General features: G+C 40.3%; 1 protein-coding gene across 2 annotated transcripts in view; it reads right to left on the minus strand.

Moving 5' to 3' along the window:
- Positions 1–4313: 4313 nt before the first annotated feature.
- Dtd1 (D-aminoacyl-tRNA deacylase 1) overlaps positions 4314–18829 on the minus strand; it is a 125332-nt gene continuing 110816 nt past the window's right edge. For both annotated transcript variants that reach the window (XM_004840886.3, XM_021255117.2), the window contains one exon: positions 4314–4838. The gene's annotated coding sequence lies outside the window, so the exon portion shown is untranslated. The remainder of the gene's footprint in view (positions 4839–18829) is intronic.

Below are 18829 nucleotides of genomic sequence, written 5' to 3' on the forward strand. Positions count from 1 at the left end.
TACATTTTATACTCTGCGAGCAGAACAGCACCCAGATTCTAATTTTAGCCAGAGTCCCACAGTAACAATTGGGAATGACCTGGAAAAGGAGGTTACAGCAGGGTGGAAATTCCCTTTGTTTTTGCTGTCACTGCAATGTTCTGGGGTCACCTCTAACCCTCTCGAGCCAGGCTTGGGGTTCTCCCTGCTGCTTCTCTGACCCTACAAGTTGAAAGTGACTTTCAGGGTGATGGAAACACTTACTTCAATCCAGTGCCACCAAAGTAGTGAGCATTCTGACATTTGCCGTGTTCCCTGGATACTGAGAGGGAGGATGTTTAAACCAATTAATTGCAACAAAAGATCTTTTACAAAAGAAGGCACCAAAGTTCTACCCAATGCCATGAGTTCCCAGCATCGGTGTTGTTAGAACCCAGTGTTTGTCAGTGCACACCCATTGCTACTTTTGTTTCTGACCCTTTGTCTTGTCTATGTTTTCAAATATTCAGAAATATTCTCCCCAAGCTAAGGAGCCCCAACTCTCTCAGCTCTTCTTTCCAAGGGGCTCCACTTGGCCCTGGCTGCTATCCACACTGCATTTGGTGTCCCTTTAAAATGGGATCCAGGAACAGGGCTGTGGGTCTCACTCTGCCATGCAAGTGTCCAGCACATTACTTCCTTCTGTGCAATCCCCATCACCCCTAATGACAGGGACGGACCACAGCTGCTCAGTAAGCATTGACTGATAGCGATAAAATGTGGGGTGGCACTCCTGTTCAATACAGTTCTGGAAACATTAGCCACAGCAATTAGAAAAGAGAAAGAAATAAATGGAATAAAGATAAGAAAAGAAGAAGTTAAACTGTCATTATTTGCTAATGATATGATACTTTACATAGAAGACCCAAAAAACTCTGCCAAAAGACTTCTAGACTTAATTGACAGATTCGGTAGAGTAGCTGGATACAAAGTCAACACTCACAAAACAATAGCCTTCTCATGCACAAATAACAGACTCACTGAGAGAGAAATTAGGGAAACAATTCCTTTTACAATAGCATCCCAAAAACTGAAATATCTAGGAATCAATCTAACAAAGGAAGCAAAAGACCTCTACACTGAAAACTACAGCACTCTGAAAAAGGAGATCAAGGAGGATATAAGAAAATGGAAAGATATCCCTTGTTCCTGGGTAGGAAGAACCAATATAGTGAAAATGGCCATACTTCCAAAACTGCTATATAGATTTAATGCAATGCCAATTAAAATTCCAACAATATACTTCACAGAACTAGGGAAAACAATCCAAAAATTCATTTGGAACAAGAAGAGACCTAGAATAGCAAAAGCAATTCTAGGCAACAGAGACATGGCTGGGGGTATCACAATCCAAAACTTGAAACTATACTACAAAGCTATTGTGATAAAAACAGCATGGTACTGGCAGAGAAACAGACACAAGGATCAGTGGAATAGATTAGAAGATGCAGAAACAACTCCAGACATACTCAGTCACCTCATCTTTGACAAAGGAGCCAAGCACCCTCATTGGAGGAAAGATAGCCTATTTAATAAATGGTGTTGGAAAAATTGGATTTCAACCTGCCAAAGATTAAAACTAGACCCATATCTATCACCATGCACTAAACTAAGATTGAAGTGGATTAAAGATCTAAATATTAAGACAGAAACACTAAACTTGCTCAAAGGTAAGTTAGGGAGAACTCTTGAAGACACTGGCATAGGAAAAGACTTTATGAACAAAATCTCAGTAGCACAGGAACTAGCACAAAGAATCAAAAACTGGGATCTCATCTTTTTAAAAAGCTTCTGCACTGCAAGAGAAACCACCAACAGAGCTAAGAGATGACCTACAATGTGGGAAATAATTTTTAGCAGCTGTAACTCATACAAAGGGCTACTATCGAGAATATATAAAGAATTGAAAAAAATCAGACCCCCCCAAATTCAAAGACCCAATTCAAAAATGGACGTCTGAAATGAACAGACATTTCTCAAAGAAGTAAAAACAGCAAATAAATATATGAAAAAATGTTCAACATCACTGGTCATTTGAGAGATGCAGATGAAAACAACACTGAGATTCCACTCACCCCAGAAAGAATGGCTGCTATCATGAAATCAAACAATAACAATGCTGGCAGGGGTGTGGGGAGAAAGGAACCCTTCTCCATTGTTGGTGAGAGTGCAGGCTGATATAACCACTGTGGAAATCAGCATGGAGATACCTCAAAGAACTAGGGCTAGAGGACCCATTTGACCCAGCTATTCCCCTGCTGGGTATCTACCCCAAAGAATTAAAAGAATCATACTACAGTGATATATGTGCACCTATGTTTATAGTGGCACAGTTTGTAATAGTGAAAGCTTGGAAACAGCCCAAGTGCCCATCCACTGGAAACTGGATAAAGAAGATGTGGTTTTTTTATAAAATGGAGTACTACTCAGCCATAAAGAATGAGAAACTAGAGACATTTATAGCTAAATGGATGCATATTGAGGCCATACTCTTAAGTGAAATAAATAGGACACACATGTGTAAATACCGAATAGTTTCTCTAGTGTGAGAAACTGAAAGTGTAAATAAGGATTAAAATGATTAAAATGAATAATTGATAATTTGAAATAGGAAGAAAAGGTCCAAAGGGGTAGGGGTGGTGGGAGGGGAAGGGGAAAGGAAAGAAGGGAAAGGAAAAAATTATGAGACTCGGAAAAAAAATGGAAATGAAGTCTATGTAAATAGGGAAGGGTGGAGGGGGTGAAGGGTGCACAGGTAATGGAGAAAAAATAAGAACAAAGATACATCATGTAGGGCTGGGGATTTAGCTCAGTTTTCGCTGCCTGCTGTGCAAGCACAACGACTTGAGTTCAATCCCTGGTACCAAAAAAAAAAAAAAAGATACATCATGTACAGGTACAAGCACCCAATGATAAATGTAAAGATAAAAGAATTTAATGTACCAATAAAAGAATTTAAGGAAAATAAAATGTGGGGTGGCAGAAAAATGTAGGGCAAATCTGTTCAGTAAGCCCAAACACTACAGCTTTGAAAAGGTTCAAGTAACTTGACAGTGAGTTTGAATTCACTGTGTGGAACCTAAGTTACTTAGGTAACAGACAGGAGAGCTTCCTGGGCCCCAGTGCCAACCCAGATCTGAACCAGGATACAATGTTTTCAAACTGGGAGATTCAAACTACCATTGATTTCACTGGACAACTGTGCTGGCTCTGGACAAAGCAATCTGGAAAATCTTCCAACTCTATATTCCAAGTATTTGGGTATTTGGAGGAGGGGGGGGGGGTACTGGTAGTTGAACTTAAGACTTCCACACCTTTATACCCCCAGAACTATTTGTTTTTGTTTAGTTATTCATTCATTTAGAGATAGGGTCTCTATAAGTTGCTAAGTTGCCCAGGCTGGGCTCAACTTGCAATCCTCCTGCCTCAGCCTCCCAAAGGTCAAGGATTAGCGATGTGAGTTACCATGCTCACCTATCTCAAATATTTGAGTGTACATTGAGGATGCCATTTAAGATTATTTTCAAGCTTTCTAATATGTTTTTGTGTGAAGTATACAACTGGGTTAGCCTAGGGGGACTCAAATTATTATAAAGGCCATGGGTTGGGCTGGGGATTTAGCTCAGAGGCACCATGCTGCCTCCCAAGCGCAAGGTCCTGAGTTCAATCCCCAGTACCAAAAAAAAAAAAAAAGGCCATGGGTAGATAGCATGAACATTACTGAGATACCAGAGATGTCTCCTCTACAGTTAGCCAAATGTTTCAGGAGAGGACAACTCTGTTGATATTTTAATATATAATGTCAAAAATGCCCACTTATCAATGTGCTGCTAGCAGTAATATTAACCTGAGAAACAACCTCAGCAGCACACGGTTCTTCACATTCCAGGCCTGCTGGCCAGGATAAATGCACAGCTGTGCAGCTGAGGGGAGAAGGGCGTGTGCACAGCCCACATGGGTGCCTTTCTCTAGCCTAAGGACAGGGTGTGGCAGCCACACTTGGTCTTGGTAGAAATGATCTGGCCACTCTGAAGCTGGATTCCCTTCCCAGCTACACACCCCTTTTCTGTTGTCCCATAGCCAAGTAAAATGTCAAGAAGCATAAACTGCTACAGACAAGTTCTCACCCAGGAATCAGAGGCCTATGGGGCACAGGGAGAAGGCCTCTTGAAAGAAGGTTATCTAAAATGAAGCATGGCTATACTTGGAGCAGAGTTGGACACCCCACATTTCTACAGACAACATGCAGCAGAAACACAGCAGGATTTGTTTGGTAATAAAGTAGTTTCTTCAGATTTAGGGTTTTATTATTTATTTTTAGAAAAAAGAAAATTTACAAGATGCAAAGGTCTCATACGACACATGACTTCTGAGGACCACCCTCCCTACACCTCCCGCAGGCCCTGGCTATGACCCACGCAGGAAGAACACGGGCAGCATGGATGTGCTGGAGGCCATCATGGACACAGAGAGCATCCTACAGGGGATATAATGACGAATGATGCTGGGCTGGCTGGTCCCAAAGGCAAGCCAAGACATGGCACAAAGCAGGAAAGCCTCCTGTGGGGAGCTGGGGAAGTCCCCACCACACACCCCATCCCGGACCACAGCAGCTATGGAAAATGCAGGGGAAAAAAAATAATTAAAAAAATTTTAAAAAAAGAAAGAAAATGTAGGTTCCTTTGGTGCTTCTGCATGGCTACTCGGGCTCCCAGATTCTTACTTCTGTCTTCTCATGTTTCAGTCCCAAATCCTTAAAGCAGTGTATGTGCTCAGCTTCCTGAGTTTTTCAGGATTCAGTTCTGCCCAATGGCAATGCACTAGAAGCAACAAAAAGACATTTTACTAAGAAGCATTCCAAAATCCACCTTCAGATCCTATTCAGATACAGTACAAGCATTTAAAAAGCAGCTGAAGGTATCCTCTTGAGCTCACATGAAGAAACCACTTCTCCACATTTCATTTCATTATGCAAAATCTGCCACACTGCCATGTATAGACCCCAGCACCTGCTCGCTAAAGAGTCTCCATTCATTCCACTTCATTCTTTGGGCTCAAAAAGACACCAAAGTATCTGAACACATTTCTACATGACCTTTGCATCAGAGAAAACTCACAAGGCAAATTAAGAAACATTTTGAAGTAAATGAAAATACAACATATTAAAATTTTTGGCATTCACGTAAGGCAGTGCTTGGGGACATTCACAGCATTTTGTGTTTATAGTAGAAAAGAAAAAAACTATCAAATAAATGATCCTAGTTTCCACATTAAAAAACTGAAATAATAAATGCAAGATACAACCCCAAACAAGCAGAAAGAAGAGAATAAATGCAGAAGCAGAAAACAATGAAATTTCAAACAGAAAAAGGGAAGAGAAATGAAAAGATCAAAAAATGTAATAAATCTCTTGCCAGACTTACCAAGAAAAAGAGATGTAAATTATTAATATGAAGAATCAAAAAGGCAACATCAGTACCGATCTCACAGACATTAAAATAATAAAAGTTGTATCAACTTTATGCTCAAAGTTAGATGACAGATATGTATGGGATAAAGACCCTGAAAAATGGATATAAAGCTTCATTTCCAAATCCTTTTAGGTAGGCACTAAGGAAAGCATAGGGACAGAAACTAAAGGCTTGTTCATAGGATAATTTTTAATCTACTCAGAGGATGGTTGCTTCTTGGTATAAAATGTGTAAATATCTCTGTGAAGGCTGAGGCTGAGCCTCCCCAGGAGGCACCTGGAGAGGGATCTGTTTCACCCATATAGTCTTTCACGAGTGAGTTAATTAATTCCCCCAATAAGAACAAAGCACAGAGAGTCAATCATCAACATCAGGGCAGCATGAGAGCTGAGAGTTGGAGCTGCAGCTCCAGAGCTCAAGAGCTGCATGTCTCTATTCCTTCAGCAAAACAGCAACTATAGCTACATAGCAAATACAGAAAATACAGCTACTAAAAGGTTCCAGTGTTCTTTAGTTCATAGCAATTATAGTGCCTTATCAGTTTACTGAGACACAGTGAAACTAAACACCTGCTGCATGACCTTGTCCATGCTGTGCGTGTGTGGTTGAGTATGTTAAGTTATTCTTAGATAATCGTGGCCCATTATGTGCATGTCCCTGAGAGTGGAGATGTGACCTTAAGTGTCCTCACATGCCTTCAGATGCCTGGGCTTTGAGTATAAGCAGAAGTGGTACCCCACAGTCTCCTGCTTCCCTTTGTAATTTTGAGGCTACAACAAAAACCAGCTGACAGTGCCACAATTTGGGATGCAAGTGTTTGTCATCCAGGAGTCACACCAAATCCCAAAGCTCAATAGAGCAGCTCTGTCCCCTCACATCTACACCTTGGGTGGACTTTAGTCAAAGGCAAAAATTCTGACAATGGCGGGGCCACTGACATGATGCCACTCCTGCATCATGCTTCCTGATACCCTCAACACTGGCCTGATGCAAGTGCCAGTTCTGTGTCTAGAATGGTATTGAGGCCCAGTGCCCACACGAGAAAGGCCAGGTGGAGCCACACCTACTCCCTGTGACTACTTAAGGGACTGATTTCTCTCCACATTCCTTGCCCTCTAAAATGCCCCTCCACTGCCCTGCACACCTTCCTGAGAGGCATCTAAGATACCAGCTGGTGGACTGCAGATAGTGTCATTGCTGGGGACAAGTTATTTCTGGTTTTCCACCAAAGAAACATCGCACTTCCTCCTGTATTATACTGGAGATGTTGGCTCAGAAGTAAGAGCCTGTGGCCTATGAATATCTCTGCCCACCTGCAGTGCCAACAAATCGAACTCTGAATTTTTTTCCCACATTGGCCTTGGAGAACCTATCTTCTTGGCACAGATTAAAATTACAATCTTTATTTTGGAATTTAAGATGAGCTTTGTGATCCTGATTGAATGTATTTTTCTATCTTTTATATTTACTTCCATTATTTATTCTACAATATTCTACATTCTTAATGCTTTGGGATAATGAATTTATGTTTCAAATGTCTGCTGTACAGATGGAAATTATAAAGTTTACTATAGAAGAATGAATTACTTATAAAAATATTCATGGTATTCTGTTTAATGAAAAAAGGTGACATACGTACAATGTGTCCTAAAGTATATAAAATTAGATGAAAAGACACAGAATTATCTGCTTAGAAAAATGTTACAAAAGAATTATGTTAATAATGATTACTTAGAATGATGCAGAGCAGATTATTTTTATTTTCTTCTCTTAGTATTTTGGCATTTCTGAAATTTTCTATAGGTGAGTATTAATTTTGCAATTAAAAAATGGCTTTCGGGCCAGGGATTTAGCTTAGTGGTCTCACTGCCTGCTGCGCAACCGCAAGGACCCGAGTTAGATCTCTGGTACCAAAAAAAAAAAAAAAAAAAAATGGCTCTCAAAAGAAATTTTATATGAGGATGATTTAGGATGCCCAATTCTCTACTAAATAAACACAATTAGAAGGGATCCTGAGAGGTTTTGGCCCAAGGATTCTCCAAGTTTTAAGCTAGACCATCCAGACAGAGGGACTTGATAAAGAGATGAAGGGCTCCCAACTAAGTGAGAATCAGCCATGCTGCTATAGGCACCTGTGGTGGATTAACTAATGATTAGCCTGGAATGCCCAGCTGAACTGAATCAGCATGGTTCTGCATGGAAGATCCACCTGAGGAATGATTCCAATAGCATACAAAGAGAATTGACGGGGAAGATCATTTGCTGTTGATTTTCTTGGAGAAGCTTGCTGTAGCTAGTTTTTCTCATGCAAACTTGGCTGTTCTCCTCAGAGGAGGAGCTGGGTCCTTGCTGTCGCAGGGAATGGCTGTGTTCACATCGGGGGGAGCTCTGATCTTTGACTTGAGCATTGCTTCCTGGCTTCAGTGTAGATCCCTCAGCCTGGTGGCACAAATCCTTCACCCAGATGGCACAGGCTTTCCACTGGTCTTTGGGCCTCCTGGCAGAGATCCTCAATACAGTCGTGCATGAAACATTGCCATGGGCTCTAGACCTCTGGCCAGACTCATGGAGGACACTGCCTTGAGCTTTTGAGCTCTAGGCCTTTAGCTGGACTTGTGCGGGACATTAACTGTGGGGAGCCAGGCCTTCAGCTGGATTCTTCAGGTCTCTAGTGTGTGGAGAGATCTCTTGCACTCTTCTGTATTTGACTTTTTGAGTGAATATTATAAAATAATCCTATAAATTATGTGTCCTATATTAAACCTATTCCCTTGTAAATCCTGACTACAACAGCGCCCAATGGCCAGGCCTAACCCTAATGCAGATGCAGGTACCATGAATGACGAAATCCCACACTGCATATGGAGCCTCACCGGCAGCAGACACCAACTGAAAGCACTGCCCCCATTCAATCCCAGGTACCAAAAAAAAAAAAGAAAGCACTGCCCTCCACAATACATGGTCAGTGATGCTGCTCTCCATCTCCGATCTCATTCTTAAATATTCCTTCTCATTTTCTTCATCCTAACTACTGAGAAACTTAGATGTTGGGTTGCTGGCCAGAGGAGAAGCCCCAAGCAGAACTAAGGCTCAAGCTGCTGAACACATGATTCTCTAGAAAAGGGTGGACCACTGAGGCTTGAAATTCAGAACCTGGATGAGTGGTAATGTGCCAGCCCAAGAGCTGCTGAGATGACTTCACTTGCAGATGCATGTGGGCCAGGTGGGCTACTCCAGGGCACTCAGGTGAGAGGCACTGCCAATACCTGAGCACCACAACTTGCAGCCTTGGAAGAACCAACCACCAACTTCCTCCAGCTTCCCCAGGGGTTCTCTTTTCCTGCCTTCAAGCATCAGGAACTTCTGCAGTGGGACGGCCCAGGACCAGAAAAAAGGGATCCCTCACAGCCCATTTCAAGACTGAGACTCAAATATGTCAGCTTCCAGTGGCCCTGCTTCAGGCTGCAGGCCAGGGAGCAACCATGAGATGCTAGCACACAACTTCAGACATACAGAACACCACAGCCCAAGAACTCAGCTTGTATCATTTATTTCAGGTCACAGGCAGGAATCTCATTGGTGTCTAGAAGAGTGTGGCTATTCTATGCAGAACCTACGAGTGGCTGGAGTCCGTGTCGTCAGGAGGGACCTGCTCTGGCCTGCTAGTGCTACAGGCTCCAGAGAGCCCCACGCCAAGCTCCAGGCAGACACCATTCCTTGGTGCACCTGCTCACGGCCCTCGTGTGACTGAGGACAGGGGAAGAATGGAAAACTTGGCGTGATGCAGCAAAACAAGCAGAGAGGGAAAAAGGTGTTACTGAAAGTGCAAGGAATAAAGTCTGAGAGCAACTGGGCTTTCTTTTTGGCTGGACTTCAATCCCCACCTACTGTTCATGGATATTTGTATGTATTTGGCTACGTCAGTCTTACACAACTGAGAGTGGCTCAGGCGATGGCCTCAAGAGCCTAACTCAGCCCCTCCAGATCAGTCTGTCCAACTGGACCTTCTACAGGGAAAGCACTTTTCTGCACCAGTGCTGTCCAGTATGGCAGCCACCAGCCACAGGTGGGAATGTGACAATGTACACTTTATGTTTCATTTAACTTCAGTTAACTGACATTCAAATATTCACATAGAGCTAGTGGCTACTGTAGAGAACACACTCTGGGTTACCTGTAATCTTAGCTCTACACCTCAGTAAGAAGGTCACTTCTCATGGCCAGTGACTTGCCAACTTATTTCCTAATAAATAAGGCAAATGAGGTGAAGCCAAGTCTGCCCATGGAGAAGACCCAAAGCCACTACTAGTAAATAACATAATACGCCTGCTCTGTATCATTGAGGAAGTAGCTCGATCTCATGTTTAACAAAAGGACAGTGTGATACATGACACTGAAGATATGGAAAAAGGAACCTTCTCCAGGTAAGGGAAAGAGAATGGGCAGAAAGAAAAATGAATGGATGGATGGATGGATGGAGAGAGAGAGAGAGTAGGACAGGTGAATGGATTGAGCAGATGGATGGGTGAGTAGATGCATGGATGAAAAGAAAGTTAAACAATTTACAGATTCAAGGAGCTCAGCAAACCTAAATCTATCATCAGAATAAAACTCAGATCTCCAACACAGATGTTAAAAATATCAGACAGGGAATTTGAAATAATTGTGATTAATATATTAAGGGCTCTAGTGGAAAAAGTAAACAATATGCAAGAACAGGTTTAAGTAAAGAAATAGAAACTCTAAGAAAAAAGCAAAAGAAAACAATAGAAACAAAAAACACTATAAAAGAAATGTACAATGTCTTTGATGGGTTCATCAATAAACTGCACAAAGCTGAAGGAAAAATGAGTGGGCTTAAAGATAGGTCAATATGAACTTTCCAAACCAAAATGCCAAGAGAAAATCAATGGGAAAAACCAATATCCTGAAGAGACACCTGCACTCACAGGTTTGTTACAAAATTACTTATTCATTTATTGGAGCTACTGTGAATGGGACTGTTTTCTTGAAGCAAACTACTCTCTTCTTCTTTGCATAGTTTCATATGGGAAGACCTCTGTAATTATCACTGGTCCTCTATAGGCGATATGGGGTATCCCCACCCTGCCCCCTTTCACTGGCTTCTTTTTAATGTCAAAAGTATTCTTTTAAAAATGTTAAGTATGAATCTCATACAAATACACAATGAAACAGATTTATGTAACTCATTAAGGAGAAAACAAGATGGTAAAGCTACTTCAAAGGAAGATACAACTGGCAAAATCATGTATACACATATATAATACATATATATTCAGTGGCAAGAAGATTCCTGGAATAAAATTGCAAAGTTACATCAATACCAGGGAATATTTGACAGGGCAACAAAATTATAATCTTTGGAGCTGTTTCTACTATTGGAAAGAAATTATTTGCAATTTACCTATTTTCTACATATTTGCTTCCACCTTTCCAGAGCCTGAGCCCTAATTAAAAGAATATGTTAAAGTCACACCCTCTACACACACCAACTGTCAATGCTGACAATGCTACAGAATGTCTTTGAGTGGGACAAATTTTGCCTTCTGGGTTTTGCATACTTTTGCTTAACAATAGTAGAGAGATTTTTGTTTTGAATCTGTAAACTACAACCCTGTGATGTGGAACAAACCAAGTCAATGAATATCATCAGATCCACTGGGGAATCACAAACATCTACAAAGCTTTACAGGGCCCTCACATATACAATCTCATTGACTCTGATCCCACGTCCTTTGATTTTCAGGTGTGTTACTACCACAAACTGTTCAGAAGAGAGAGGTTTATGTTCTGGGAGCCTGGGGCTCGCCCACATTCCTGGCCAGAACCAGGGCCAGCTGCCAGGACAGAACATGAAGACAAACTCTGAGGCTTTCGTGGTGCCGCTGCTCTCACTTCTCAAGCTGTAGGGACTCCAGCGGCCAGAAAATCTGGGGTAAACTGAGGGAACAAGAGGCAAGTGCTCTGCTTTACAGATGAGGAAACTGAGGACCAAGATCACCTGCCTAGTAAGGTGACAGAACCTGAGTAGTGTGCACATTCCCTAGTTTGTTTAAAATTTTTCTTTCTGGCTTTCTGCAGTTTAAATATGATATGCCTGGTGTGGTACCTGCTTGGTGTGCTCTGAACTTCCTGGGTTTGTCCTTTGGTGTCCACTGTTAAGTTTGGAAAGTTCTTCTTGGCAATTATTACTTATTTTACACCACCTTTTACAACTGCCTTGCAATTATTGGAGTTTGTCTCGTCCCTCCCTCCCTTCATTCTTCTCTCCTTTCCCCTCTGTCTCTGTCTCTGTCTCTCTCATTTCTTTTTCTTTTCCCATTGCTTTTCTCTTTGCCTTTTATTTTGGGAATAAATTTTATTAGGGAATAAATATTTGTGGTGACCTATCTTCAAGCCCGTATTTCTAGTCATTTTTGTTGTTCTTGTTGTTGTTATAGGATCTTACTATGTTGCCCAGGCTGGCCTCAAACTCTCAATCTCAGCCTCCCTGGTAGCCTGGATTATCTCTAGTTATTCACAACAGCTAAGATATGGAATCAGCAAATGAATAAAAAATGTGGTATATCAACACAATGGAATATTATTCTGCAGTGAAAAGAATGAAATCCTTTCATCTGCAGCAACATGGATGAAACTAAAGGACATTATGTTAAGAGAAATAAGTCAGGCAGGGAAAAACAAACACGGCATGTTCTCACTTATACTGTACGTAGAAGCTCAAGACAATCTCAAAAAAGCAGACAACGAATGTGGCTCCCTAAGCCTGGGAAGGGTGTGGAGGAGGATGGCACAGGGGTGCAGCTGGACAGGAGGGATAATTGCTAAGGTTTTATAGCACAGGAGGATAGCTACAGTTGACAAAACTATTTCAAAATCACTAGTAAAGAGGATTTTGAATGCTCCCAACACAAATAAATGGTATCTGTCTGAGGTGACAGATACATAATTACCCTAATCTAATAATGCATGTCATACTGTGCCCCATAAATATGTAAAATTACATGCCAGCTAGAAACAAAAACATACTTAAAATGAATAAAATAAAAAATGAAGTGGAATAATATATTTAAGTATGGAAAGGAAAAAACTACCGTAACAAACAGTGCAGAGGGATGAGATCACCTGAGCAAGCTAGTGAAAACAAAGAGGTACAGCAAGAGGCCACAAGACCTGAACAAAGAAAAAGCAGGAAGCTTTATAGGGCTTTGGAAGAGAGGTCTGGCATGTCTATCATCTGTAGGGGTCAGAGCAAATATTTCTGGTTGGGTCCATGCAACAATTGAGGCAGATGTATGCATATTTTCAGGTGACTTGGCATTGAAAAGATGCTGCACATTGTAGTTGTTATCTCTATGTTGGGAACATCCCAGCCTGTTTTGTGTAGTTCCACCTGCTCTGAGATAGCATGGCTTTTGTCAGGTGGAGACAACACCTGCATCAGCTGCCTGTTTTGTTGTGGTGTTTTGTATCTTGTCCAATTGTAACTTGGAATTAAAGAGCATATTTACTAACCATTTCAAAACCAGGTCAACCATGACAACTACAAGTTTAGAATTCATTACCAATTAAATTATTCTTCAAAAACAAAGACAAAATAAAAACTTCCTCAAATATGTGCTGTAAGAAATATGAAGATCTTTAGGCATAGGAACATGGCAGAGTCACAGCGTGAAAGGAAAAGTTGACATCAGACAAAGGAAGGCAAAATAATGTCTTTACTTTTTCTTAAACTTAATTCATCTTGAAAATAACCATGCAGGATGAGCCTTCCAGGCCACCATACTACTGCCTCCAGTGCCAAGGAGCAGACCACACCCAGCACCAATGAGGTGAGCCAAGTGGGTGCCAGCAGCACACCCCCCCCCCACTGAAGTGAGAAGACACATAAACAAGTCTCAAAACCAGACTCTCAGATCACCTAAAGCAACCCCAAAGGGAAACAAGATGGAACAATCTGATACTCAAACACCTGGACTCCCTGAACTGGCAACAAAAGAGTATTGGAAAAACTGAAATCAGAAATAATTTCTCAGATAACAGCAGAAATTGTGCCCATACTGCAAGACATGATTAATAAATCTAGACAGGACAGAGATTAAAAAAACAGAGGAGCTGAAGAACATGATGGAATACATAAAAGAGATGCAAACAGATTTCTAGGAGATTAAAAACTCAATTGAAAGGTTACGCAGCAAGATGAACCAATGTGAGGACAGAATTTCAGATATAGAAGATAAGATTGCAATTAGCGACCAGGAAAAGAAAAAATTCTTTAAAATAATAACGGACCACAAGAAATCAATCCAGCAGCTGCTAGGTGATGCAAAGAAGAATAGCATAAGACTGATCGGAGTCAATGAAGAAACAGGAGAAGAGTGCAGATGACATAAAAAAACTGTTCACAGAAGTGATGGCAGAAAACTTCCCAACCAGGGGAAAAGAACTTGACAGACAGATAAGTGAGGCATATAGGACTCCAAATAACCCTGATCAAAAAAAATCTAACATAGGCATATATTAGTTAAGATTCCAGAAACCTAACAAAAGAACACAATTCTACAAGCAGCTAGAGAAAAGAAACAAATCACATACAAAAGGAAGCCAATCAGAATCACAGCAGACTTCTCAACGAAAGCCCTCAAGGCAAGAAGAGCTTGGAGTGACACATTTTAGGCCCTAAAGGAAAATAGCTTTCAACCCAGACTGATGTACCCTGCAAAACTATCTTTCAAAACTGATGGAGAAATAAGATATTTTCATGACAAAGAGCACCTTAGGAACTTCATGAATACCAAATCAGCACTCTGAAAAATTTGAGAAAATATCCCAGGAAAAGACAACAAGGATCACAACCCTGGGAAGCCCAGCAGAATGAATCCATCAGGCACAACAAGAAATTAAATGCAAAGGGAGAGAATCCAACAAAAAGGAAAAGTCATGACAATGATAAGTCAATACGTATCAGTTATAACCATCAATGTTAATGGTCTCAATTCACCAATCAAAAGAAATAGACTCGGGCTGGAGATTTAGCTCAGTGGTTCTTCCACTTGCCTTGCAAGCACAAGGACCTGAGTTCAATCCCCAGTACCCAAAAAAAAAGAAAACAAATACACTAACATAAAGGGTCAAGAAACAAGATTCAACAATATGCTGCATACAAGAAACACACTTAATTCAAAAAGAAAGTCATAGACTGAAAGTTAAAGGGTGGAAAACAATACCCCATGCAAAGGGAACCCAAAAAAAAGCAGGAGTAGCTATCCTCTTTGCAGACCAAGTGGATTTCAAACCAACACTGATCAAGAGAGATGAAGAAGGACACTACATCCTTGTAAAGGGAACAATCCAAGAGGAAGAGATGACAATCATAAATATCTATGCACCAAACACTAGTATGCCCAATTATATAAAACACTGACATGAAAAATCAAATAAGCACTAATACAATAGTAGTGGGGGACTTCAATACCCCACTGTAACAAATAGATAGATCAACTAGACAAAAAATAAGCAACGAAATGCTAGAACTCAATCAAACTCCCGAACAAATGAACTTAACAAATGTTTACAGAGTGTTCCACCCTAGAAAATCAGAATACATATTTTCAGCTGCACACAAGTTGTTCTCCAAAATAGACCACATACTCGCTCACAGAACATCTTTAAGTAAGCGCAAAGGAACTGAAGTCATCCCCTGTATATTATCAGACCATAGTGTGATGAAATTGGAGATCAACAGCCAAAGAAACCACAAGAATTTCATAAACACCTGGAAATTGAACAACACACTTCTGAATAACCAATGGGTCACAGAGGAAATTAAAGAAGAAATCAGACAGTTCCTTCAATTAAATGACAATGACAATACAACATATTGGAATCTATGGAACACAATGAAAGTAGTCTTACAAGGGCAATTCATAGCAGTGAGTAATCATATTAGGAAAACGGAGCGACCCCAATTAAACAACCTGATGCTGAACCTCAAGTTTCTAGAAAAAGAAGAGCAGGACAACCCCAAAGCTTATACAAGGGAGGAAATTATAAAGACCAGAGCAAAAATTAATGCAATGGAGACTAAGGGAACAATACAAAAAAAAACCAATGAAGCCAAGAGTTGGTTCTTCTAAAGAATAAACCAAATTGACAAACCCTCAGCCAACCTTATCAGAAAAAGGAAAGAAAAGGCCCAAAGCCATGGAATTAGGAATGAAAAGGATGAAATTACAACAGAACCAGCAGAAATCCAGAGGATCATCAATACCTACTTCCAGAACCTATACGCCAATAAGATGGACAACACAGAAGAAATGAATAGATTCTAGGTACATATGAATCACCAAAGTTCAACAAAGAAGACCTAAAAATTCTGAACAACCCAACATCAATCAATGAAATTGAAAATGTAATTAAAAACCCAACTAAGAAAAGCCTGGGTCCTGATGGCTTCACTGCTAAATTTTAGAAGACATTTAAGACAGGAACTACTGTCACTACTGTTTAAACTCTTCAATGAAACTGAAAGGGAAGCAATACTCCCGAATTCATTCCTGGAAGCAAACACCACCTTAATCCCCAAAGCAGAGAAAGGCCCAACCGAAAAAGAGAACTATAGGCCAATCTCACTAATGAACATAGATGCAAAAATCCTTAACGATACCGGCAAATAGAATGCACAAGATCATCAAGAAGATCATACACCCTGACCAAGTGGGATTCATCCCAGGGATACAGGGATGGTTCAACACACACAAATCAATCAATGTAATACACTATATCAGCACAGCCAAGGACAAAAACCATATGATCATCTCAATAGATGCAGAAAAAGCATTTGACAAAATCCAACATGCATTTATGGTTTAAAAAAAAACAAAAAACCCTACAAATAATTGGAACAGATGGCCTCTACTTCAATCTGATAAAAGCCATCTATGAAAAACCAATAGCCAATATCATACTAAATGGCCAAAAACTAAAACCCTTCACAATAAAATCAGGAACAAGGCAAGGATGTCCACTATCACCACTCCTGTTCAATATAGTTTTGGAAACATTAGACACAGCAATTAGACAAGATAAAGAAATAAAAGGAATAAAGATAGGAAATGAAGAAGTCAAATTGTCATTATTCGCAGATGACATGATACTCTATATAGAAGACCCCAAGAACTCCACCAAAAGTCTTCTAGACTTAATAACCAAATTCAGTAAAGTAGCTGGATACAAGGTCAACACACAAAAATCAATAGCTTTCTTCTACACAAACAACAGACTCACTGAGAGAGAAATAGGGCAAACAATTCCTTTCACAATAGCATCCAAAAAACTGAAAAACCTAGGAATCAACCTAACGAAATCAAAGACCTCTTCTCTGAAAACTATAGCACTCTGAAAAGAGAGACTGAAGATGATATCAGAAAATGGAAAGACATCCCTTGCTCCCTGGTAGGAAGAATCAACATAGTGAAAATGGCCATACTTCCTAAACTGCTATATAGATTCAATGCAATCCCAATTGAAATTCCAGCAGCATACTTCATGGACCTTGAGAAAACAATCCAGTAATTCATTTGGAACCAGAAGACACCTAGAATAGCAAAAGCAATTCTAGGCAACAGAGACATGGAAGGGGGTATCACAACCCCTAATCTGAAACTATACTACAAAGTTACTGTGATAGAAACAGACCTGAAGACCAGTGGAACAGATTAGAAGATGCAGAAACAAGTCCAAACACACTCAGCCACCTCATCTTCGACAAAGGAGCCAAACACCCTCACTGGAGGAAAGGTAGCCTCTTGAATAAATGGCGCTAGAAAAATTGGGTTTCAACTTGCCAAAGATTAAAACTAGACCTATATTTCTCACCATGCACTGAACTAAAATCGAAATGGATTAAAGATCTAAATATTAAAACAGAAACGCTGAACTGGCAGGAACAGAGGCTAGGTAGAACTCTTGAAGATATTGGTGTAGGAAAAGATTTTATGAACAAAACCTCAGTTGCACATGAACTAGCACAATCAACAAGTGGGATCTCCTTTTACTAAAAAGCTTCTCAAATAAGAACCAAGATACATCATGTAAAGGTACAAGATCCCAATGATGAATGTAATTGTATTGTATACCTAAAATGTACCAATAAACTAAATGGAAAAGAAAAAGCTTCTGTACAGCAAGAGAAGCCACCAACAGTGTGAAGAGACAACCAACAATATGAGAAAAAATCCTCACCTGCTGTTCCTCAGACAAAGGTCTACTATCTAGAATATATAAAGAACATTAAAAAATCAGACCTGCCAAATTTAAAGACCCAATCCAAAAATGGGCATCTGAAATGAACAGACATTTCTCACACAAAGAAGTAGAAGTAGCAAATAAACATATGAAAAAATGTTCAACATCACTGGTCATTCCAGAGATGCAAATGAAACCAATACTGAGATTCCACCTTACCACAGAAAGAATGGCTGCTATCATGAAATCAACCAATAACAAATGCTGGCGGGGCTGTGTGGAAAGAGGAACCCTGCTCCACTGCTGGTAGGAGTGTAGACTGGTGCAACCACTGTGGAAATCAGTATAAGGATTCCTCAAAAAACTAGGACTGGAAGTCCCATTTGGCCCAGCTATTCCCCTGCTGGAGATCTTCCCCAAAGAATTAAAAGACTCATACCACAGTGATATATGTGCACCCATGTTCACAGGAGCACAATTTGCAATAACCAAAACTTTGAAGCAGCCCAATTGCCCATCAACTGGAGACTGGATAAAGAAAACGTGGTTTTTGTATAAAATGGAGTACTACTCAGCCATAAAAATGAGAAATTAGAGACATTTATTGCTAAATGGATGCACATTGAGGTGATACTCTTTAAGTGAAATAAATAGGACACACATGTGTAAATACTGAACAGTTTCTCTAGCGTGAGAAACTGAAAGTGTAAATAAGGACTAAAAGGTGTAATAGATCATTTGAAATAGGAAGAAAAGGAGCAAAGGGGAAGGGGAAGTGGAAGGGGTGGGGGAAAGGAAAGAAGGGAATAGAATTAATATGAGAAAATGAAAAAATGGAAACAAAGTCTTTGTAAATAGGGAGGGATGGAGGGGTTGAAGGGAGGGCAGGGGAATGGAGAAAAAATAAGAACCAAGAGAGATTATGCAAAGGTACAAATTTCCAATGATGAATGTCATTATATCGTATACCTAAAATGCACCAATAAAATTAATTACAAAAAAAAAAAGGAACCATGTAAGGTGGTGGCAACGAGGCCTCAGTGATTATGGCAAGTGACATTAGTGACCGCACT

The sequence above is a fragment of the Heterocephalus glaber genome, unplaced genomic scaffold (genome assembly GCF_053883595.1).
Source record: "Heterocephalus glaber isolate CG9 unplaced genomic scaffold, H.glaber_assembly_v1.0 deba00001532, whole genome shotgun sequence".
Classification (NCBI taxonomy): domain Eukaryota; kingdom Metazoa; phylum Chordata; class Mammalia; order Rodentia; family Bathyergidae; genus Heterocephalus; species Heterocephalus glaber.